The following is a 26073-nucleotide window of genomic DNA, read 5'->3' on the forward strand; positions in this document are numbered from 1 at the left end:
GTGGATCTTAGTGTTTAAATATTTATGTGAATTTATATATTTTTCAATCTTAAGACTCAATCATGTACAAAACTAGAATAGTAATATCACATATTAAATTGATGAACAATTTAATATCCAACTGATGTTTAAGCATCTTATAAACAAACCATGAATAAATGTACTATATAACTGCTATACATGAAATAATGTATATGTTATATGACAGTTACTGTGATGGGAAGTAATATATTTAGAATTTGATACGAATTTTAACAATTGCGGTTAAATTTCTCCTGGATTTGAATCCGAATCTTCCATTTCGATGAAGACGTTCTTCCAATTCCATCACCAATACAAGAAATTAAATAAACTCATTTTAAACTAATTTCAGTAAATAAACTCATTTCAGTAAAATAAATATTTGAAAATATTTCACTTTTTTTTTAATGTTCAGAAATCTTCATTCATCTTCTCCTTTGAATTTAATAATCAGTTTTCAATTTTAAACTCGGCAAAAAATTAGAAAAAAATTTATTATTTTACGTATATCAATTTAAATGTACAAAAATATACATTAATTCAGCTATAAAAAAAAAAACAAACCTACATTAAAACATCTTTTAGATGATATTTAAAAGATCTTATTCTTTGACGCGCCTCCCAATTTTACGACCCAGTTTGAACTTGCTTGCTATTTGGATTAAATATGACGAGTCAATGTTCTAGTCAAGTCACATGCAATAAGACATTCTTTTCGTAAATATCTCCAGCAAGGAAGTGGCTAGCGAATGTAAACGTGAATGCGAAAGCAAAACGCCTGTATACTCACCGATCAGGTGCATAATCGAAAGGGGCGCCCACGCGAGAGGGAAACGACATCGAAGAGGGCGAGTCAGCCTTGTTTCGACGCCGACGCGGCAGGCACGCGCGGAATGTGCGAGCGGGCGAATTACGTAACGTGGGCCGAATAGCGTAACGAGCTGCTGTTGCATTCTTTCTTTTCGCCTTTTTTAGCGACCGACTCTTCCGACGGCGACGCGTCACGTACCGTTGCCGCATCATTATGTCGTATACACGTCACCCGCGGCCGTCTCTTTATCACTGATGCGCGAATACCGTTGCATGCCTCTGTTCCGATCGCGTACTCATTTCGCTAAGCCAGGCATTTCCAGCGAATGCAAATTAAATCGCAGGAACACCTTGGGCGAGAACGTGTTGAAGTAAACACGTGTTCATCCTCGCTTTGATTCGCTTTAACTTCTGCGAGAAAGACTAACCGTCAGTTAGAAAACTCTGCAATCGATTTAACGAGAAAGAATTAATATTAAAAGAAAAAAAGTAATTAAAAGGTATCAAATAGAGATAAACATAGAAATTGTGTTTTAAAACGTAATGGGATATTTTCGATCCACTGAGTCTTCTTTAGTCAAAATAAATTAATTAAAAATATAACATATACATAAGTGAATAAAAAATTGATTGATCATTAAAAATTATAAAAAAGAAAAAGATAAAGAATAAAAATCATAAAACTATATCCAAGCAGATGCACGCAAAAATAATATAATTTAATAGAATTGAAACACAATGAATAAAGAATTTCAAGGTTAATTAGAGAGTACGCAGCGATTCACAATGCGCAACTTCGTGTTAAAACCTTTATTTCATTACAGGCAGTATAACATCTTCGTAATTGATTCCAAATTGAAATTGAACGTTTCAACTCACTTTAGAATCCTTCTCAGCAATACAAGTACAGAGTACTCACAATAAAATTGGTTCACTAGTCCATCAAGACAGAGTCACTCCCAGACAGCACAGAATATTTATGATAAATATTTATTAATAAATATCTTTTTTCGAAATGTTATTAAAATATAGATATTTCATACATATTTTATATAAGGCTTTATTCGAAGTATAATTAAAATATGGACTAAATATTTTATGTCATTTATGATAATTGATGAATATAAATAAATATTTCTAATAAATATTTTTTACTTGGATTATAATGTCTCATTAAGTATTTTCATAGTATTTACTTTAACATTTACAATAAATATATCATAATAATATTAATAAATGTTTATGATCTGTGCAATTTAAGACTACAAAAATATTTACAAGACATTTAAACTAAATCTTATAAATATTTATAAATATTTTATAAATATTGTATACTATCTGAGATTGCAAATTCCTCAAAATGAAATAATATCTTAATAGACAAGAACAAGTCAAGAAACGTTGGATTTTATAAACTTAATAATTCCATAAAATAATGTGGAAACGCATTATTGTCGGTACAAATAAAAATAACAGTCATGTCGAATGTATAAAGAAATAAACAGATGTTGCATGTCAAATTCTATATGACGTTTGAAAACACTACCCGAATACCTCCGAATATCCTTTTATCCTTGTTTAATTCGGTGAACAATTAAAATAAAATAATATTCCGATGCACGGTTAGTGTTTTTGAACACCTGTATTGAAATTAACAGTCCCTTCTTTTTAAAAATCTCTACTTGAACAATTTAATTGTCAGACTTTAGAATTAATATTGTTAATTTTGTGAGTACTTCCATTTTTTTACTCTTTTTCTTTTCCTTGGCATATTCCTTGTTACACATTCGGTCAAAATTATGGAGAAACGGTATATTATTGATCGGTTACGATAAATTGGTTATATCTGTATTCGCGATACGCCATGGGAATGATAACATAACTGCCAAGGGTTTTCTAGTCGCAAAATGAGAGAAGGAAATGCACAGCCACTTCCTCGAGATAACTCCCGCGATAATAACGTGTCAGTTTGTCATCTTTTTGCGTAACAGTACTTTAAACAAAAAGTCCATCCATAATAATCCGGCCAATTCTTCGAACTATTCCTGAAATAACAAAAATGATCCTGATGTAAATCGCCTTGAGATTTCAATTTTTTAGAAAGAATGGCTATGTTTTCACTATGCATTTAGGCCGTGGCCTATATACCCAAAATTCAACTTTCAATTATTTAGGCTTCTTGGTGTAAATAGTAGGTGACTTATATTATTTATGGTCTCATTTTTTGGTGACTCGACCTAAAATATAGCTCAAGTAGGTCGCAAAATAGGAAATAAGAAAAAGAGAGATAGATAAATAGATAAACGGCGTTTATTAATACTTTTTAGAGCAAATTCTTTAAGAACGTGGAAGAAAGAAAAAACAAAGAACAAAACCAAAAAAATTAAAAAAATATAAAGTAAAAATAATATAACTTTGAGAAAGACGATTGAATATCATCATAGCTCTAACGGAAAAGCGAGGATTCCGCATAAAAAGATATAAAGATTTAATGTAATAAAAAGAAATACATACAATATGTGTACAGCTGTTTACGAAAAACAAAATGTATACAACCTACAGTACAAAAGTTGCAGCAACGTTGTAATATTGCAGTAATATTGCAGCGTTATTACAGCGATATTGTTGCAAATTCTGTGCTGTATAGGAAGATAAAAGAATAAACAGACGTCAAAAAAAGTTGGCGAATTGGTTAATTAAATCTAACATTTCTTAATTTTTACAAGATTACGGTAATAAACGTATCGAGACATTCACATAAAATAGGGAATTTTTGCAATACCGTTTATTCAGATACGGTAGATGTTAAGGTCAGGTTATTTTTTTTAACAACCTAATTAAGAAAAGGATAATATGACTTTAGCGTTCACCGTATCCAGATTCACGTTATTGCAAAAACGAAGAACTTAATTTTATTACATCACCACTTCACCGTCTACCCATAAAATCTTCAAATAATAAAAATGTAATATAAATAAAAATCAAAACTATACAGATTATAAAAGTGAATAAAATAAAACACGGAAGATTACATAAGAAAGAGAACGAAAGAAAAAAAAAAAGGAAAATCATCAATATGCGCCGATAACCGTGAACGTTAAGCTTGACGTCTTACCGAGCAGCTTTCCGCGGAAGAATTCTTTCCTCAACTGCGCTTCCATCTTTTTTTTCTTTCCTTGCATCGCATAAACTATCCGAGGAATTTATTTTCGTCGACCTAAGGATCGATGCATCGCGCGAACTGCAAATCGTAAAGTCGCTCGCTCGTACGTGCGCATTTTCTAGCATCCACCAGGGAACGAAAATCGAACGCTCTGTGTGTCTCGTGCTCGCGATAAGATACGCGAAAACAGCAGTGTAGTAACACGATTACGCAGCGTACCACGTACTACGGAGAGCCTACGTCTCTCATGAGCATTCTCTCTCTCTCTCTCTCTCTCTCTCTCTCTCTCCTCTCTCTGGAAGCAGGCCGGCATGACCAAATTTGGTGCGGCCTCGCTCTCCCGCTCCTCGGACACTTGCCGGAGGAAATTTGACGTTATTAACCCGCTGCACGTGCAGGAGGCGCACTCCGGATGAAGTGCATCCACTGGGATGCTGCTGACCGCATCTAAGACGACCCGACGTTTTTTATTCGCGCGATATGCAGCCATATTAATAACGTAAGAACATTACACCGCGCGATCGACATTTTATTTATCGAGGGAAAGATCGAGAGAGAGAGAGAGAGAGAGAGAGAAGAAAATAAAATCTATATTCTGTGTTCCATTTCTGCCAATGTAGATTAACTTTAATCTCGGTTTAATTTACTTTTTATCTTTTTCTTATAGTTCTAAGCAGTAGAAAAAGCTAAAGAATAAATTATTAAGATAAAAATATATATATATATATATATATATGTTAGTAAAGACAAAAAAAAGAGAAATTATATTTATTAGAACTTATTGCGAGGCGCTACGCGGAGTTGTAAGTAATTGCGAAATGCTCGCAGCGTAATCGTTATTTTTTGTGGAAGGACAATCGCTACGGCCGCTGTGCATTTGACGCGTTGACGGATCCATTTGTAAGTCTTATACTTATTGTTAGAACAGTCCCGCTTTCCCGCGATTATGGATTTTGGAGGCGGTATTTTTAGAGAGACGCGCGGTTTGTTTGGTTCGGTTATTTGCATCGAGATCGTAGGGCTGTGCACGTCGCGCGCGACGCCACTGTGCATCTCACAGAATGACAGAATGGACAGAATTAACAAGATTCTCATGCACGGAGTTTTCTTCCGGAAACTCCCGTCGTGTATATCTTAAATTCATATTCCCGCACTTTAATTTTTTACGGAAGGACAGAAAGAAATTTTGCTGAAATAAAATTTAGCTAGATACAGATTTGAAAATAATTTTATTGGACTATCAACATATTTATGTAGGACACTCAAAATAATTGCTAAAATTTATAAGTGTTAAAACTTTTTAAACCATTGTCTTCACATTATTTTGATAGTCTGAACAAAGATATTTTCAGATTTATACCCTATAAGTGTATAATATTATTTGATATTAAGTAATGTTTTAAACATATTCTTAAAATATTAAATGTAACATTTTAAGAATATTGTAAAATTATGTAATATTAAGTAATATTCCCGAAATAATAATGGAAGGTTATATGTCCACTTCTGATAATATTGTATGATTATTAAAAGTAACATTATTTAATATTGTATAAACATTGAAAAGTATTATAACAAAATTTACTTTAATTTGTAAAATTATTAATAAATTACAACTATATATAAATTAAAATTATATTAATAAATTACAACTTTAATATAAGTATACGTTTAAGATTGATTTTGGCGCGCAATTGTAGAACTGGATATGTACTTAAAATCATGTGAAAACGTTTTTTTTAACACAAAATGCAGCATAAACTAACAAGAACTTTACGTTACTGGATTGTGAATTCAAATTGCACTAAATTAAAAGAATAATTAATATTTATAAATACTTTAATAATATTTCAGGGATATTAAAATATAATATAAGTGGATATTATATAAGTGGACATATAATCTTCATAGAATACTCTCATAATATTAAAAAATATTATATTTATTTTCGAAATATTATGATAACTTATTTTAATTTTTTAATAATAACCATCTAACATTCTCTAGGAATATTTTGCGCTTATAGAGTATATATATAATTAAATTTTTAAGTCAACCATGTAGGAACATTGATGGAACTTGGATCGATTTTTCGGATCAGTGAAGAGAAACATCTCAAGCAGAAATATTGTGAAAAAAAATTTTTTCAAGAAGAAATGATCAGAAACTCTACAAAGTCCTTTCAAAAAAAGTCTGCGAAATCAGAATACAGAAATCGCAATTTTTGGAAAATACGCGGAAAACTCCGAAAAAAAACATTTAGATGTCTATAAATATTAGGGTAGAACTTTTATTGACTACATCCAAAATCTCATTAAACATAAAATTAGGAATGCTTCCTATACAATGCAATTGAAGTCTAAAAACGGAACATAAAACATTTTTTAGACATTTAAAATGTTTAAACTTTAAGACTAAACAAGACAGAATATATAGCAAGAAGCACAGACTCTTATATATATAAAACGCATGACGTACAAGACACAAGAAAACCATCCAATCAGAGTCCTTCATTTCATAGAAAGGAAAGAAATGAAGAACTTTCATTGGTTCATTTTCTTAAGCGTTACGTGTTATACAAAGTCTGCCTCCTCGTTTATCTCTTTCCTATAAGTTTTCTTTCATTTCATGATTCATGTATCATTAAATCGTACATGTATTTTTTTTTATTTACTTTAGTCTCGGTTTCACAACTCATGGTTAACTCTTAACTTATTCTTCATCTCTTTCTATTACTAGAATTGGCAAGAGATGAGAAATAAGTTGGTAAACGTCAACCGTGAATTGTAAAACTAAGCCTAATACTCGTTTCTAGCAATGTAGTTTAATTTCTTAGTTTAATTATCTCTTCATCGCTTTCTAGTTTCAAAAATTAGAAAGAGGCGAGGTGCAAGTTGAACCGAAATGAAAGTTTATCTACGGGCATAAGTCGGGATTTTCAGCGAAGGGGCGCCGCGGCTCCACTAATTTTTCACCCCACGTGGCCGGCCCTGGTCGTTGCCGCTGCCGCGCCGCAGCCGTCGCAGGTCGCAGGCAGGCCGCTCCGCTGGACGACAGGAACGTTAGGAACGGCGGAATCAGGAACGGCGGAGTCGTGAGACGTGAGAGTGTTGTCAGACGTAGTGCCCGTGTGCCCTGAAGTGATAAATTGATTTCGTTCGACGGGAGACGACACCGGCGTGCATCTATGGATATTCCTCGCGGTAAGTAGAAGAGAAGCGCGTCGTGCCGACCCGGAATTCGGCCGGCGTACGATTAAAAAAAAACGCGCGACCATGCGGCCGCCGAATACGGAATATATTGATTTTCCCGACGCACGGAATGGGCGTGCTGCTCGCCGCCGCCGCCGCCGTCGCCGTCGCCGTCGTCACGTCGTCTATCCGTGATCGTGATCCGTCTGTCGTCCCAGTCGTCCGGTCCTTCCTTCGATTCTTCCGCGTTCCCGCGTATTTTATTCAGCGTCGCGGACGCCCGACTGAGCGATCCTTCCGTCCACGACGATCCTCGCCTTCACCGATTCTCGCGATTCTCGCGTCGTACGCCCCTCGATGCGGCTCCATCGTCGTGTCGAGTAAATAATCACCGAGCGGAGCTTCTCAAAGCTAACCTCAAAGCAGCCTTTCGACGACGGTACTCGTGCCGCCCGTGCGCACACAACAAGGTGATACTAGACAATCCAACGGGTGTCTCCCGAAATAGAGATGATTCACGAACGGGACGACGATTGACAGGAATGACAGGTCAGTCCGCCGCGATTTTACGATTCGCGGCGAGATGATGACAGTTCGGGGGTCGCTTTTCGCAACTTTTCCCCTACCTTCTTAATTGCACTCCGAAATTGTTCTCAACTTCTTCCTTCAACTTCTGCCTCTATCCTTAATGGACCTTCTACAATAAGCCATTAGTTATAAATCAAAAGTCAGAAGCTAAAAATTGACCGATCACAGTTGCAATTTTTTACTTGTGACTTTTGATTTATGACTAATGGCTTATAGAAGGCCCATAATTGTTACATCTTAATTCTCATGTGTTACGCGTTATAGGCTAGTTCCCTGCGATGCTTCAGGATACACTGAATCGAGAGAGAGAGAGAGAGAGAGAGAGAGAGAGAGAAAAATGACAGTTCAAGAGTACATAAATGCGTGCGTGGGAGGGGTCGTTTTCTTATTGATATCTGCGCTCCGGCGGTTTTCGCGTTCGGTTAAACGCGCGACGTTCCAAAACAATAGTCCCCGGAAAATCAATAGGTAGGCCGTACGAGAGATTAAATAGGGAAACCCGACACGTCTTGCTGCTGGAGGCGGAACATCTCGCCTCGGAATCGAGAGAGTGTTTTCCCAAACAGCCCACGCGTCGCGCGACCTCGCTCGTAACTCGGAGTTGGCTTTTTTCGGATTTCTTAGCGGTTATTCCGGATGCTCGATTTCACCCGATCTCTCGCGAGACAGATAAGATTCGTCGTTAACGACCCACTTTCGGATCACAACAATTGCGGATAAAATTGGGTTTGGACGCGACCTTCCTTGGCGTTCCGATTAGGCCATTAAATTATTGGCTGTTTAACGTTTCTTGATATTAATCTGGAATTTTTCGAAATAGAGAGTCACTCCGGCTCGCTCAATTTCTTCGTGCTGTAATTGTGGCCGTCGAGAGTTCATTTTCTGTTTGTAATTTAATGAAATTGCACTTATATTAATTAAAGAGGGAAGAGTTTCACTACATCCCGGATTGACATGATAGGCGTACAATTTAAAATAGAACTCGATTTGTCAACAAGAGTGGTATTCATAATCCGTTCTTATTTTGAGACTTGAGTATAGTATCTCTTATAAGACTGATTTATTATTTGACTTGTTATTTGAATTTGACATTAAAATAGTACACTGACTGAAAGATGATCGATGATTTAAGAGAGATCGAAATGTTTTACACTTGTTTCTTTATTTCATTTTTATATTATTTTATTTTTATATTATTACATCTCATTAAATTCAAAATTATATATTAATAATTGTATATTAATATTTAAATCCAAGTTTTACTCGAAGTTGTGCTCGAAATTTAAAATAGATTGGTGAGAAGTCGATCCATTTTCAGAAACGAAGAGTCATTCGATTAGTTTGACAATTAGCAATGAATCATCTTATACGTAATCCTTTGTAGAGAATCCTGCGGTAAAATTTTCTTCTGTGAAAGATAGAAAAAACACCGGAACATTTCGCGTACACGGTCTCTAAACATGAGCCTCTTTTCATTACATTTTGACATATCAATTTTGACATGCAATTATAATAGAGTTTTTTTTTATTGCGATGATTAATATTTTTTCTGTTTATCGTATCTTTTAATAACGCTAACGGTTTTCTGATCCTCGTGGCAACAATAGTAGTTAATTGTTATCATTATCGTTGTCGTCATGGCGTGACGTCAATGGCTTTTTCGAAGAGAGTAAGGATTTTTAGTGATAGACGATAAATGAATAATTTTATTTGCCTTGTGCTCCCCGCTTGATGTGCGACATAATTGGAAGCGGAGCTCCAATTGAAATGATAGCAGTCACAAACCCCAATTTACGAATTCATTATGCGTGACATACGAACACCCTATTATCCAAATACTGCTCCCGTCGATGTAGAGCATGTTTTCGTGTCTTAATGGGGAGTAGGGTTAATCAAAATTATACCTCCCGCAATCAGAGCGCTAATCAATCTATGATCGCACCAAGAGAATTATTCCGAATGAAATACGCGAAGATTATCCATAAAAATATTAAAAAAAAAGAAATATTAATTAAGACATTAAAGAAGTGCAAATATATACCATACGTTTAAGAGAAAAACAGGTAGTGCCCATTTGTAAATTAACATTACTCATATAAATATATTAAGATTTTTAATTTATGCAAATTTAAGCAACAAATTTAAGCAACAAATTAGTTATATCGTTAACCAATTAATTAAAGTCACTAAAGAAGTATGCGAAGATTGGTCCAAATTGTTAAAATTCAGATTTTCATGAAACTTTTATCAAATCTATTATTAGAAGACTAAAATCATACCGGTGGAAGCATTTTATGTCAGCAAAATGATAGTATAAATGGAACCCACAGATCATTCTACTCCTCAGAATTTGGCAAAAACCTAATGAAAAAGATCGAGGACCCGCAGACAATTCGAATGACTAAGACAACGCATTGCGAAGATTAAAGAATTGAAGAAGTGGAATCATTGAAAAGAATGAAACATTATCCGAAAGATCATCTGATAAAGGTATTTAGAAAAGTAGTGTTTTGAAAAATAATTGCATTCGCACGCGATCGGTAAAACGGACGACTTTAGATTCCCTTAACAATTAAAACAGTTAATATATATATATATTCAAATTACAAGTATAATAAACCAAAAGTTACAATACATTACATACAAAATTAAACATTACATACAAAAATAATTATGTACACTTGAAAAAAGACTTATTTCATTATTTGCAATTCTAGATTTAACCAGAAAGATACAAATCTCAGACACTTATAATTAAATTTGTTAAGCATTGCATATAAAAAAATATGTATAGTATATTTAAATATTAATTACTTGTTTCAAATATTTTAAAAGTTTCTATCTTTGCAAATATATCATAAATTCATCACAAGTGTCACATTTATTCAAAATTTCGATTTGCTTATTATATAAAACCACTTCTTCATAAGATTTTATAATTTAAAATTTTATAATTTTCTTCAAAGAGAATTAAATTCCTGTTTATAAGTATATAATGAGTTTTTCTAAAATTTCTAATAACTATAATATTTTTTATTAAAACTATTATCTAAAAAAAATATTCCTTGTTAAAAATAAAATAAAAGAAACTTACTAAAAGAAAGATAGTAAACTGAGTAGTTACTTAGCAACAGAATATTTTTCTATGTGTTTATTCAAGATAAAACAGAAATTACGATAATCAGAATTCTGATAAGTATAATCAGAATTTGTTTTGTTTATACTTGTTGGTGCGACTAGAACACTTTTCAAGAACAGTGCAAGACCCTCGATTGTTAAGATATCAAAAATTTTTATTATGGTATTAGTCACCATGCTTGTGAAATTTTTGTATAAATATTTTAATGGTTCAATAAAATTAATTACGCTAAGTATGGATCACTAGTGACCAAGCGATTCTTGTTCGTGCAAGTTTCTTTGAGTCTTTCGGTAATTATACATTTATACTACATTTTATTATTTTCTAAAATAGTTCCCATATTTATTCTAGAAAGTTGAAAGTAAGTTGGTGAATTTTTAGAGATTTTTTGAATCATTCTGAATAGTTGAAAGAACGGATGGATCTAGTGACCCCCGTTTGTATGGATGAGGCATCATACAAACAAATTGTATCTTTTAAGGGTTATTTTTAGGTCTTATTTTAGGTATTATGTACTTAAATAAATTTTTAGATATTTTAATATAACCATTCTTTTCGTGTATCAATGAAAAGAATTTCAATTTAGTTCGTATAAAAAAAAATTAAAAATTTAACAATCGATGCGTTTTGATAATAACTAGATGACAATATACACATGTATATGTCATTCACCTAAAAATAGTAGACATTCGAAGCTGCATGATCCATTGAAATATGCTAATACGACAAGTTTTCTTATCAACTCATGCAAAATTGTACGAAACTTTACGTTATATAAATTGCAAGCAAAGTATTATAAACCTTATAAACTTTTTGTCTTTTTTCTATAAAGTTATAGTTATATCATAAAGTTCCAAATTATATTGCCGGTACAGAGATCGAAATTGACTTTAATATGTGATTGATCGCTTATTAATAATTATTAAGCGTGATAAGATATTTACAAACGGATAAATTTAGCCTCGATTTTATTTTAATCATCTTAAAAACTTACAATTAATTACTTTCTTATTCCATTCACACAATTCGGTACTCTCTTAAATTTCTTGGAATGAAATCTCGCTCTAAAAGAATGAAAATACCTGCCACTATTGAATAAGTATGAAAATATTTGCACACTTGAATAAGAGTAGTAAATTTTCACTCTTTTTTTGAGATGAGATTTGCTCCACAAAATTCTTCGAGTAACGCGAAGTTGAATTTTCCTAAAAATAAAATGTCCAGATATTAATAGTTATGACTAAATAAATATTTCGATCTTTTAGGTAATTCAGGAAAATTCAATTTCGAAGAATCTACAATGAAAATTGGAGTCCGAAATTTTGGCGTGCCTTGTATCTGTTTTGAGCTCGTGCGATGTCATAACAATCGTCTACGACGCGATGTAGTCATCAGCCTTTATTTTATATCAAAAGTGATGGCAGATTTCCATCGGGTCTGACGAGTGGCACGGCGATGAGATAAAGCGTGTCCGTCGCCCGTGAATTCACGACGCTCATATTACGTGTTGCCATTTACGACAAAGCCTGGTAAAAACGGAAGATATAGTTCCGGTATATGAGTCCCGTGTATATTAATAGCCGAAGAGCGCGTGTACGTCCGGTGCGTGTGTACGTCAGCGTTGGACGGCTCAAATTAGTAGCCGAACACGCACACGCGCGTATTAGTGTGGCCTTTTCCTCGAAGATCGTAATGGAGCGCAAAGAAGATGACCGACTTATGTACTCGCGATGGTGACGCATAGTCGCGCGAAACTCATGGCGTCATCGCCATGAGAAAGAGAGAGAGCGAGAGAGAGAGAGAGAGAGCCAGAGAGAGATTGTGCGTGTACACTCCACGGATGCTGCGCTTCGGAGCACGCACGTTGATAGTAACCAGTTTGGAGGCTGTACATGTGCACGAAGCGCGTACGCAGATCCTGAATGGATAGCATTAGATCACAATTGTGTCATTGATTAAAAGAACAGCTCAAGTCATTCTCTGTTGGAAACACGAGAGCAATAAAATGGAAGATTCGCGATTCGTGTATTTATGTTAAATGCAAATTGAAGTTTTTTTTTTTTGTGATTGACGACGTGATATTTTTATTTACGCAGAAATAATTTTTTTGATACGGAAATAATGGTTTTGCTGGAGCATCTAAAAATTTAGCTAGGAACAAAAGTGAAAATAATTTTGTTGGACCATCAAAATAATCGTGTAGAATATTTACCTCCGCCTGCAATTATATTTTTACCTCCTTCTGTCTGCAATTTGGATTTTTCGTCTAGTTTAAGTTTCTTTTTTATTATTCTATCAAAAAAAAATTCAAAATTACTTTGCAATATCTTTATTACAATATCAAATAATGTTTCAATTTAAATATTTAAATCGTAGGAAAGTAGAAAACCAATATGAACTAGCACAGGTTGTTGATGTGTAAGAATACCATATATATTTGAAATGAAATAATTACAGACGTAATTCGACCCTTATTATTGGGTCATCTTTAATAGGTTTGAAAAATTCATTCGTGAGATTAAAACATGTAACAGTCGCTTAAACGTTTAAAATCTTTATTTAATATAAATTGAAACTTAAAACAAAAGTAAGAATGAAATTTAAAGATGAGATGTTTGTTTATGACAAAAATTGTAGCTGGAGGATTAAATTGATTGCTGCAATGTCAGATTTTTTTTCCATTCTCATTATGAGCAGTCCAAATAATAAATTTGAAGAGCCAACTAAATTATTTTTAGATCTCTATTTCAAAATTTTAAGTACTTGAGTAAAATTCTTTTCCATGTACGAAGTTATCTTGTGAATAATTAGAATCGCGTATGAAATCGTGTGGAATTTCTAGGTTGGTAACTGCAACGAGGTCTGCATATTGTTTCGCAATTTTTCGTTGATCCTCATCGATCCTATCTTTTCCCATAATTCCCGTTCGAATCCAGATGTAGCACGGATTGACGGAAGACAAAGCTGCGGCGGGCATCGACTGCCTCCGAGTGGATTCTCTATAGGAAAGAGTATCTGCTATTTGTCCTGCGTTAGGGTTGCACTCCTTCAGCACGTACACTGCTGCCAAGCCACTCGACGATGTTATTGAATTTCTGGGATGGTATACGATGCCAAACGCGCGTTACTCCCTCGTTCTAGTTTTCCAGATATGGAAAACTAGACAACAACGTTGATTGAAGCTGTTAATCGACAATTGATTGAAAATACTTTATCAATAATAATGCTAACTTTTACGAAAGAAATTGTGTGTTAGTCGTTAAATTTTTTGAAGTGAAATCTCGTTTCAAAGAGTGAAAATACTGAAAAACCACTATTGAAAAGCAGTGAAAATATTTGTACACTGAGAGAAAAATATTTGGTATTTATAACTATAATTGTATATTACTGTAATTATGATTATTACTGCTATAATAATAATAATAACAGTAACTATGTACTGGACTGCGTTCAGAATTATCATCTGGGTATTCCCGGATGTTCTTTTATCCTTGTTTAACATTCCTGAATAATAAGAATAAAATGACATCTGGGTGCATCCGGACGACGATTCTGAACGCAATCCAGTTCTAACAACAAATGTATATTAATAGTTGGCAACATAAAATTATTAATATAGTTATCCCAAAATATAACTGTAAAATTATAGTCTTGAATCATTTTTATGATAATTTCAACTATTTTATAGTCATACTAACTATAATTATAGTCATTTTAGGTTGCCAACTATATAACATTTGTTGCTAAAACTATATCATAGTTACTATTATTATTATAGCAGTAATAATCGCAATTATATATAATATATATAGTTACAAATACGAAACATTTTTCTCTTAAATAAGAGTGGTAGATTTTTTTTTCTTAAAAAGAATTTCACTCCAAAAGAGTGGAAATTTGCTATTCTTACCGTTCTTATTGCCACTCTTATTCAAGAGCGCAAATGTTTTCGTTCTTTTTCTATAGTGGCAGTGTTTTAACTATTTTGGAGTGAGATCCATTTCACTCCAAGAAATTTAGAGAGTAGATTGTGTATTCGCGAAACGATCTTAGACGATCCTGGGCCTAACACCGTTCATCAACTATTCACTAGTATTCACGAATTCAATTTCCACGCTATATCGATTGGTCGAATCTTTCAGTATGTCACCACGCCGTTCCACGCTTAGTATCGTTATTACCACCTGTCCTTCGATACATCTTATTCCTCGTTTTTCCTCAGCGGATCGCTCATCGAGCCGAGAGTGCCAGAGCCGCCCCTATCCCCGTCTGCCCATCCGTCACATTTAATCCAAGACCACCCTTGTTTGCGCGGTTTTCGGTTACAACGCGTCTAATGGATTATCCTTACATTCCGCCCTAAGACACCTTCCATCCTATGCCATCGGCTCGAATGGACGCGCACGCGCGAGGCATAAAAATAACAGCGATTCCGATATTTACCGAACTTATTAGGAGATTTTACCGCGACCGGTCGGCGCGCGGACGAAGATCATCGGGGGAAAGGATATATTGTAGCGTTCGCCCATGTATACCGACGCAGCCATATTCCATCCTTTTACGCGTGTCAACGTGTTTCCAGATGATATCCCAGATGAGACGGAGAATGTCGAGAATAATTCGATACTTTGAGACACTTCAGTACGATATATCTATGTATTATTCGCACGAAAGCGCGAATTTAAACTTGAGCTCGAATTCGTCACCTATAACGTATTGTTACGTAATTCTGAGCGAATTCGTCTGTTATTTAAAGCGCGTTTAGATTTCTTTTAAAGCCACAATCAATTAACACTCTAAATTTCTTGGAGTAAAATCTCACTCCAGAAAAGAGAGAAAATTTGCCAAATGTTTTCACTCTTTTTCTATAGTATTTGGAATATTGTTGTAACTCTTTTGAAGTAAGATTTTACTCTAAGAAATTTAGAGAGAACATTACACTGTGTCGTTGCAAGTATCTAAAAATTTAGCTGGATACAAGTCTGAACATAATTTTATTACACTATCAAAATAATTATGTAGGAATCTCAATGATGATGAGTAAGGTTACAAAAAGTTTTGATATTTTAGCAATCAATTTAAGCGACCTGTATATATTTTGACGATCCAATAATATTATTTTTCAGATCTGTATCTATATTTCTTTAGCAAAAAAAGTCTTTTTTTCAAGTATCAACTTGTCTTATACTTATATTTACTAAAAAAGACTGAGTGTGAATATATAAATTACTACTCTCTAAATCTGAATCAGTGGATAATTATTAATTATCCAGTGGCATACTTGGTACTAATAATCAATGAAGTTCAACTAAAACAGGAAGAATGTTTGAGCATTATATAATTAAAATACTGATATTTGCACGTTAATTTCAATCTTCCAATACCATATTCATTTGAGGAAGGTAAAACAAAGGTTGATCACATAATAATGATTAGCTAGGTTCGAGGTCTCACATTGAATTCACTGATTACCAATGGCATATTTGGCATTGATATCAGTGATTATCCACTGATTCAGATTTAGAGAGTACGAAAGTAAAGAAAGTGAAGAAGCAAATATTTCATTGGTATAAGTTTATTAAAGAAATATATAATATTAATCTGAAAAAGGAAACGACTCAATAACTACTCGATATTTCCAGAGTAAATTAATTGTGCGATAAATAAGAGCTGTCGTTTATAATTCGGAAAGTAAAAATCGCGCGAGTATACTGTTTGGGAAAGAGCACGCTGCCATTTAATAGATTCTTCTGCGAGACTTTTCGTTGTATTGTAATTCAGATCGCCTTTTGCGCGACAAACCTTCCATCGCGAACGTCAAGTCATTAGAGCAAACGAGGATCTTTCACGAATCGATGCACGAGGCGGATACAGAACGATTCATTGGATTTACGACCGTTATGATCCTCGCATAACCTACGTGTGCAACAACCCCATTACAGGATTATACGTTATGACTGACACAATGCGCGCTTTATTAGTTGTCTCTTGTGCCATTTTTACGACAATCGAGATATTTTATTACGCATTATTCGCGATGGTATATCGCGTTAAATCGTTTGTTAGCTAACGAGCTAACACACTGAAGGACATACTTCTCTCCTTAATCTTATATTTAAAAAAAGAAATGTAGCATACTCTTTACTATCTGCACTCTTTGCTCGAAGAAGTTACGTTTGCACAATGGAGTTTACACAGACTATTGATGAAATAATATTCCATATTTCGTTTCTAGTAACAAGAGATCTTGATAAATATGCAATATCGTATTTTATTACTTAAATGAATATTTAATTTAGCTGAAACAGTCGTACTAATCTGGCTACAAGATGAAAAATGTGGCGCCAAAATGATAACGTTCTCTTTAAATCTGAATCAGATTTAGGATGGGATAATTTAGATAGAGGCTAATTACTGACATCGGTCCTAAGTCACTGATAATCACTCTCTAAAGCTGAATCAGTGGATAATCACTGATATCAGTGCCAAGTATGCCACTGATAATCAGTGAATTAAATATGAGATCCCTAATCTTTATTATATGATCTAACTAATCTTGTTTTAGTGCTTAAATTCAATGAATACGGTATTGGAAGATTGAAATTTATGTGCAAATGTCAGTACTTTAGTTATATAATGCTCAAACATTCTTCCTTTTTTAGTTGAATTTCACTGATTATCAGTGCCAAGTATGCCACTGGGTAATTAGTGACTATTCACTGATTCAGATTTAGAGAGCAGTAAATGAAACGTGGAATACCTAATCTAGCTAACATTGCTTTAGTATATATATATATATATATATATATATATATAAATTCAATGTATATGGTGGTATTAGAAGATTGGAAGTATTGGAAGTGACGTGCAATACCGGTATTTTAATCATATGATGCTCAAACTTTCTTTCTTTTTTAGTTGAATTTCACTGATTACCTATAAAGTTATCAGTGCTATAAAGTATGTTGCTGGATAATTAGTGATTCAGATTTAGAGAGTTGATTCTTTAACGTCTTCGGGACATTTGCAACGTTCCGCAATTTTGTAAAATTCAACGGGCATTGAATTTTGCCACAGCTATCGCGGTTTGCGTTGTATTATATCGCGATGGGGTTAATGGATTAGCAGCGAGACGCGCGTAACTAAGAAAGTACATTTGAGGCAAGAAGTTCCCCGGCGGACGAGATTAGGAGCGATACAATAAATTCGTAACAAGCCACAACTCAATTTCTGCTTGTCCTTGTTATATCTCGTTGTCGTAATGCGATATCCGTTCCTTTACCGTCGTTTTCGTTGTCGTCGCCAACGTAGGCTGGGTTCGTAATACATGTCATAATTTAAGACAACAACTACATAACAAGCACCCACTTGTTTGCATATCGTTCTCTCTGTGTGCACGGTAATTGACGCAATGGTTAATTTTGAGTAACCATTTCTCTCTCTCTCTCACTCACTCTCTTTTCTTTCTCTCATTCTCGCTCTACGCAAATGCCATTGCAAAAATTTCATAGAGTCCTAGATATAACAGAGAAGCGCAACTGCTGTCCCGATTTCTGATTGGTTCCGCCATTTTTTTCTACGGATAGTCTTTTAAGAACTCTAATTTCGCTAAGTATCATTATTTTTAAATCTTCATATGTATACTGTAGTCTCCAAAGAGAATCAGTATTTCTTTGTAGTCAGTAGAAACACTACCGTTACAGAAAATCCGCACTCCGTTTGCGGATTTTGAATGACAGATGTAAACACAGGTCGCCATTTTTTCTTCGGACGATTAATTACAACCCTTAAATATGTTCGGTTGCGCTTCTCTGTTATATCTAGGACTCTAGAATTTCGGAGGTGTCGATGCAGCGAGAACAGACACCGGGTGTTCACACAATTTGATAATCAAATTTCATAATCTGCAGCAAAGAAAATTCGTTCGATGCGGCTTGATTAATTAGCAGCAGTCGTCGCGTCGGTCTCTCGGTGTCCGCCTCCACGCCCGTAAATGCAATCAACGCCGCCTAATCCCGGGTATGCGGCCGCAATCGAGCGGCATTATCGCCGCGGCGGTTCCGCCGCGCTGCTGCGAAATTATAGGGTACTGCCTGTACGCGGTTGGCTGGAGGACGCTATGTCATGGTTATTGACAGGTCGTTGGCTGTTTCGCAGTTTTGTCGCATTATACAAGCGCGAAGCCAGAAGGGAAACGAATCGTTCAGTTGCCGCGCTTCAGATCACTCATATCGGGATTATAGAAACACGGCGATTGTAGTGCACTGAAAAAAGTTTTTGGTATTTGCGATAATTATCGCAAAATAATTATGATTAGGAATTTTATTTTCAGTTTATTGCTGCTATAATATTAGTAACAATTATTATATTTATACATAATTCTACCTATTTTATATACGCTAAAAAGGTTACATGTAATTGTAATTTTATAGTCGTTGTCGGGAATAAGGATAACTAGATATTCTTTTTGGTATATGTAAAACTGTGAATATAATTATTATTATTATCTAATGTTATAGCAGTAAATAAAAATGGAGCTCCTAGTCTCTCGCAATATTTTGTCAGGCACAATACTAAAAACTTTTCTTTCAGTGTAGATTTTGCTTTTTAAAACAAAAAAAGAAAACACTTTAACGAATATCACGTGGTCGAAATTAAACAAAGTACTGTGATACATGGAGCGAATTTAGCAGATGACTGTCGAAGCAATTTATTCATTAAGAAAATTTATCATCAATCAATCAGTGAATCAATGAAGAAGTATCTTATACGCTTTATTTCTCTTAACGCGCTATCTCTCTTTAAAAAGAATGCGATTTTTTTGTCGGTGTCACCAGAGGATTTCTAAACAAGTGTAAAAGATCGCACGTCGATTTATCTTCATACGGGACCTTTTAATTAAAGACGCAACGACTGAAAGCGTTGTTCAAAGCGCTTAAGATGTCAACAACGATCCATCTTGTCCGCCTTGCCCGCGCGGGACGTATATATATTTCATTGACGAGTACGGCCCAGATAGACAGCTCGGGCCCATTTGACGCATATGCCACACCCTCGGAATCGTCGGCAGAGACGAGAGTGACCTCGCCTTTCCCCGAAGTCAAGAACGGATTCCAGTTCCGCTTCTGATGCACACCTAAACGTCCCTCCCGCGCTTTACCCTCCCCATTCTACCTATTTGCCCCCTTTCGTAATAGAATGCCCGTATAAGCACGGCGGTTAGGGGTAGCGCTACGCCGACGACGAGAGACCGGAGCGGCCTGTATGCATGTGTGAAATAGAATCTCGAACTCTCATTGCGCGCGTACGTGTACTGTGTGTACTGTGTGTACTGTGTGTACTGTGTGTACTGTGTGTACTGTGTGTACTGTGTGTACAGGTCGGGGGAGAGAGAGTAACGTTGTAGAAAGGGTGAGATGAAGGAGAAGAGAAGGAGGGGGGGGGAGGAGAAGTCGGAACGAGAGGGTGCACATGGATGTGTGCGTGGGTACATGCAGTCAGCATCAGTGGAGCGTCTCGGCGTCGAAGGCGCCAAAGCGTCGCGGCGCCACCCTCGGCGCCCGCCATAACGCCGCCAGCACTCATCCCCTTACTGACTTTCTGTCTCTTTCTCTCTCTCTCTCTCCCTCTCCCTCTCTCTCTCTCTCTCTCTCTCTCTCTCTCCCCTTCTCCTCTTCTTCTTTCTCTATCCCCGTGTCGCTCCATCTCTCTGCTTTTCCACATTTGTTTCTCTATCAACATCTCTTGCTTCCTCCGTCCTCGCTAACAGCAACCGTCCTTCTTTATCTTTTCGCCAACGACGCGCCCGAAATTTGCGAAAATCTTCGAGGCGCCATCCTCCCTCTTCACCGTCGTCTGTCGTCGTCTTTCGGAGAGAAAGAATCGTTGAGAATTCTTCTGCCATCGCGATGCAACCGTTTCCGGAACTTTTATCTCTCTTCTCTTGCTTCGCGATGACACGTGCCGGGCACGTTCCATATTGGTGTCGCGTGGATAGGGTTACTGAGGCTTTGTTTTGCGCGAACTTTGCTAGAATAAGTTTTTATGAAGACTCAAAGGCAAAGAATAGAATGTAGATGACTAATTGTTAAAGAACTGCATTGTAACTTCGATTCTATATTTAGTTCTGCATTTGGTTTTCGTAATTTGTGTGTGTGTGTGTGTGTGTGTTGCATGCGTGTTAAATAAAAGAAAATTATAAATACAATATTGAGAGTAATATTGATATATTACAATTATAATATGATTAATATATTATAATTATACACGGATATAATGTACTATTAGGCGAGAATGAAGGAATTGCGGACATCTAATTGTAAAAGAAAAGTTAAATAAAACTGTAAATTATTTATTAAATAATAAGTCTTCTTTATTCAAAAGATACTGTAGTTATTTATTTTTAAAATACGATAATTAAGTTAATATCTTTTAAATAAAGATTTTTGTAAATGATAAACAATCGTCGACTCTATTTAACTTTTTACTTGGGTATACGCAATTATCTCATTCACCCTTACATCAAAATCATCGAAAACGTGTAATGATATTTATCTTAAATAATATATGGGCGTTCTATGTACATTCACTATGTTATAATACGGCATTAAGTATAGGCATCGGATTATCACTGCATATAAAAAATGATAAATTATCACTACTCTAATACATTTCGATATCGTCCGCGTTTACGTCTATAGTTTTCTCTATCTTAAAGTTTTATATACACTAAGAAAAAAATTTCTTAAATTTTAATAAATATTTATTTGAATAGTATCAACTAAATATTTATTATAATATAAAAATATATTTATTTGGTACAAAAAACAATTTGATTTAACAATCACTTCTTTTTATTAAATACATATTTATTTATTGTAAGTAAATATTTAGTTGACAGTATTCAAATAAATATTTATTTAAATTTAGGCTATTTTTTCTCAAAGTGTAATTAAATTTCTTATATTATTATTTAAAATAAATATTCAACGTTTTAATTGATATATTTTTTTTATAAATAAAATGTTTTTCTTTTTAACTGCTGAAGAATTTTTGGCAACTTAACTGCGGCAAGATTTTGGACGACTTTTACAGTTTTAGATTTAGAACTTTGTTGACTATGTAATTGCATTGATTTACGTAAAAGATGAAGCTACTTCAGAATATATTAGCTTCCGGTCTACAGAACGGTAAAAAAAATTTTTTTCCGTGTTGGAGCTTTATATTGTTATATATTTTGAGAATAATTATATTAAATAATATTTGCAGTAAAAAAAATTTATAAAAAACAATAATAAAAGCATTATTACCGAAATTTAGAATGTAATGAAGTAATAAAAAACCATATGAAGTTACATCAATTTACTTCGTAAATGTATAAGAGTACATGAATACAAAAGCAATGAAAGAAATAAAAGAACTTATCTTTTTAGTAGATAAGAAGAAAAAATTAAAAACGTAGTATCGTGTGATATCGTTTAAAGCACAACAATTGTAAGAGATACATTCGTTTACTTACTTATGTATGAAAAATTTTGGTATGTTATATTACAGTGAATTATGCTTTCGTGATATAACAATATTATTTACACCAAACACACAAACATGAAATAGCATAGAAAGTTCGTGTCCATTGTGACTGCTGAAAATCGTCTGTAATGATTAGAGGCTCAAGGCTAATTTTCTTTTCCTCTTCCTCTTCTCTTTCATTACAGACAGGAAATTTCGATATGTAAAGAACAAAAATCCCATAAAATTTACTTAAATCGTCAAAAGCCGATATAGCGGTTTCTGGTCTTCTAGAGATTAATAAATAAGAGAATTTTCAATAATTTCCAGATACGCGCGTGATTGAGTAACGAGAACGAGCGAACACGGATTTTTGGATTACACGCACACGAGAAAACCTGAGGAGAGGAAGAGCAGCAACGGCGTAAGGAACAACTTTGAGTGGTAAGTAGCGAAGAGGCCGCTTCCGGCTCGCAAATCGTATTCACGGCTCACTTTCTCGTTCGAAGAACCTCGTAAAGTGGAGCTCCATCCTGCGCTCCATCCCTCTTCTTCTCGCTTCTTCGATGTGAGTCAGACGAATCGTGAAAGTACCTGTTATACCCCCGCAAGTGCCATAAACTCACTCACTTTTCTTCTCCCTCTATCTCATTCGTGTCAACCTCTTCTCTTTCCCTCCTCACAGGCCCCTGAAATTTGTCTTTATACCAGGACAAGGAGGCTCGTCTCGTGCTCAATATGGAATATTTCTGGGCCATAAGCCCGAAAACATAACTCTTAATTGCGACAAATATGACCCGTAAAATTTGAATAGGCATTTCGAGATCGGAGGGAGAAAAGAAGGGATGAGAAGGGCGAAGATGCATTTCTCTCTCTCTGTAAGCAATTTGAGGATGTGCGAATACATGCGAATGCACGTTTCGGTTCACTCGAAGCTTTACCATAAAATTCCGTCAAAGTCATTTAATATTATTTAGTCACTTAATATATATTTAGGGTATTTTCCATTTGGTGACACAAGTCGACACAAATCGACACAAGTGTCTTTCTATCTTTATTGTTACTCTCTGAATGTTAAGAAAGATAAAATGTTTGTATCGATTTGTGTCACTAAATGGAAAGCATCTATTATTTCTTACATAAAAACAATGATTTTACTCCTTGAACATACTTTATTTAAAAATTAGGAGGATCTGAAGGGAATGGATTATCAAAATACGTAGTTATGTGGGATGCTCAAGCATGATGCTGTAAAAAGTTTTTGACATTCTAGCAAATAGCTAATTGAATGTCCAATATAATTACTTTCTGTATCAAGCTGAATTTTTACATACTTCAGCAAAACCTTTCTTTCCGTATACAATTTCGTTTTCCTTTGTGGCTCAGCGAAATCCCGAGTGTTTTCAGAGCTCATGGAAGATGAGAAGATACTTTTTCATATAATGTTACCGAGAACGTTGCTGCAGTCGCTCGCTAATAAGAATATAGGTAAATGGCCCGTCGCAAATGGCGTTAAAAGGTCGATAGTCTCCGTTGACCAATTCGCTCGTATCTCCCCGCATTATCTTTAATCTCCATTCTGCGGTTCATGCAATCTGCACATCTGTCCACCGGTCCAAACTCGAATCGGCGGTTGTTGTGTTTGTAGCTACGCTCGAAGGGATCAACCGTCGTTTATTGCTGAACCCGTCTCATTCGGATCGTCTTCGATAATTCCGCAATGTAATGCCCTAAGCACGATAGGAGGTTTAAAGCAAGATACGAACGGTCCTTCTCATCTTACTACCAAAATTAAAATCTTCTGCAGACCTTGATGAAATTGCTTTTCTCCCTATTTTCTCGACTTCCTAGCGGAAGTTTGGAGATTTCCACTAACGCAATTCTTTCCCGAATACACATATCAAATGTGAAATTCGAAAAAAACCTCGTCTAAATTTCGGAATATCGCGATGATTCATCTAGATGAAAATTTTATTACACTTTTGATTGAGCATTATGTGCTGCATAAGAGGAGTTTTTTTTGTTCGTTTGGAATATTTAAATTTTCCATGCGATGTGTACGCTGAGTAAAAAAATAATTATTATAATTTAACTATAGTTTATAACCATTTTTGGCGCCGACTATATTCTTTGGTAGAATTATAAATATAATTATTATTACTAATATTATAGCAGTAATAACTATAAATTACTTCTAACCATAACCATACCATGCAATTATAGTCACAAATTACTAAACACTTTTCTCTCAGTGTACATTTGGGATAGTACGTCGATAGCCCATACAATGGAAACGTTATGTTCCAGACATTTTGGCGCCGAACTTACAGCTGCCTACACATCGAAACTGCAAACAAACACCGAGTCCGACAACACTTGTTCTACTTGCATGTAGATTTATATGACAAGTTGAACATATGACATTCGTTGCCACTTTTGATCGTAACTTTTACTATTGCAGCCATTTTATACTTTTCTCCATACGAATAGCGTAACCATTTTCGTATAGATGCACTTTCAGATAGTGTTTCATTCTCCATTTTATTATACAAAAAAGGATGTACGTGATAAATCGTAAACTTTCAGAGAGATCCACTGAGAATATTTATAAACGATACAGTCTTGTATTGTATATATCTACGAGATAATGTAAGAGCGAATGAAATAATGAATATTATACCAGAGTACAATATATTTGTTTCGTTTATTTAAACTGAATAATTCTTCCTTCGATTAAAACACTGTAAAAAATATGGGTGTGGATTTAACATCATAATTTAAATCTTACGTGCTTTTTCATTGTGTGTGCCCTCACATTGACTTTTTTTTTATGCTTTCCATTTGGTGGCACAAGTCAACACAAGCATTATTCTATTCTTTCTTGACATTTAGTGAGTAACAAAGATAAAATGACACTTGTGTCGACTTATGTTTTATCAAATAAAAAGCTTTTTATGTGCAATGGTTTGCTGTGAGCCTAAATACAATTATATGACGTTTATTCCTAAAACAAAGCGCGCTAGAAGTTCCATAATAGTGCTTAATGAAAAATTTAATATTTTTATTTTAAAATATAATATTCAAACTTTAATTTGAGCCCTTTTCAAAATCTCTATAGTATATCAGGTAATTTTTAAAGATGTAAGGAACATATTTCTGGAAGATTTTAACTCCATTTTTCTCCAAAATGTAACGCGATAGAACATTTTTATTTACGGATTTGTATTCTGCAGCCCGTCAAAAACTATAAAAAGCATCTATTCTGATTAACGATACTTGACCAAAATTTTTTCATCGGGCAATTATGAAATATATATGCTATTTATATTCGATAACAGAGATTTCTTCTAATATTGCATATTTTAAGTAAGCTCTAATGGTTTACGCTTTCGCTCGCTAACAATTTCACGTGAGAGGATCCTTCGTATAATTGGGAACTATAAAACTTTTCCGGCCGTAAATCGTTGTCGGACGAGCGCTACATTTTCAGGGACTAACCGCACGCGCGCGAATCCGGGGGTAACTCGAATCGACAGGCGCATTGTCAGGCCGATTAATCGAACGATAAGTTTCACCATGTATGGAGAGAGTGATTGACGCTACCGCGATAAGGGCTGATGGCCGAAAGAGAGATGGAAAGAGGAGGAACAGGA

The 26073-nt window shown here is 34.8% G+C and overlaps 1 protein-coding gene and 1 long non-coding RNA gene across 5 annotated transcripts in view; one reads left to right on the top strand and one right to left on the bottom strand.

The window, feature by feature from the left end:
- Nucleotides 1-1626: 1626 nt before the first annotated feature.
- Nucleotides 1627-4592, bottom strand: LOC147907308 (uncharacterized). Its single transcript, XR_015547462.1, has 2 exons — nucleotides 3947-4592; nucleotides 1627-2876 (listed from the first exon to the last, which is right to left on the bottom strand). It is a non-coding gene; the product is annotated as an uncharacterized LOC147907308 (long non-coding RNA).
- Nucleotides 4593-7055: 2463 nt separating this feature from the next.
- The window catches only part of rhea (Talin_middle and talin-RS domain-containing protein rhea), a 61783-nt gene continuing 42765 nt past the window's right edge, over nucleotides 7056-26073 (top strand). For 3 of the 4 annotated variants that reach the window (XM_011053706.2, XM_087413635.1, XM_087413636.1), the window contains exons 1-2: nucleotides 7056-7197; nucleotides 22751-22864. The gene's annotated coding sequence lies outside the window, so the exon portion shown is untranslated. The other variant, XM_011053707.2, reaches the window with a different exon arrangement.

Source organism: Acromyrmex echinatior, chromosome 14 (genome assembly GCF_024713525.1).
Source record: "Acromyrmex echinatior isolate Ae372 chromosome 14, ASM2471352v2, whole genome shotgun sequence".
In the NCBI taxonomy this organism is placed as follows: Eukaryota; Metazoa; Arthropoda; class Insecta; order Hymenoptera; family Formicidae; genus Acromyrmex; species Acromyrmex echinatior.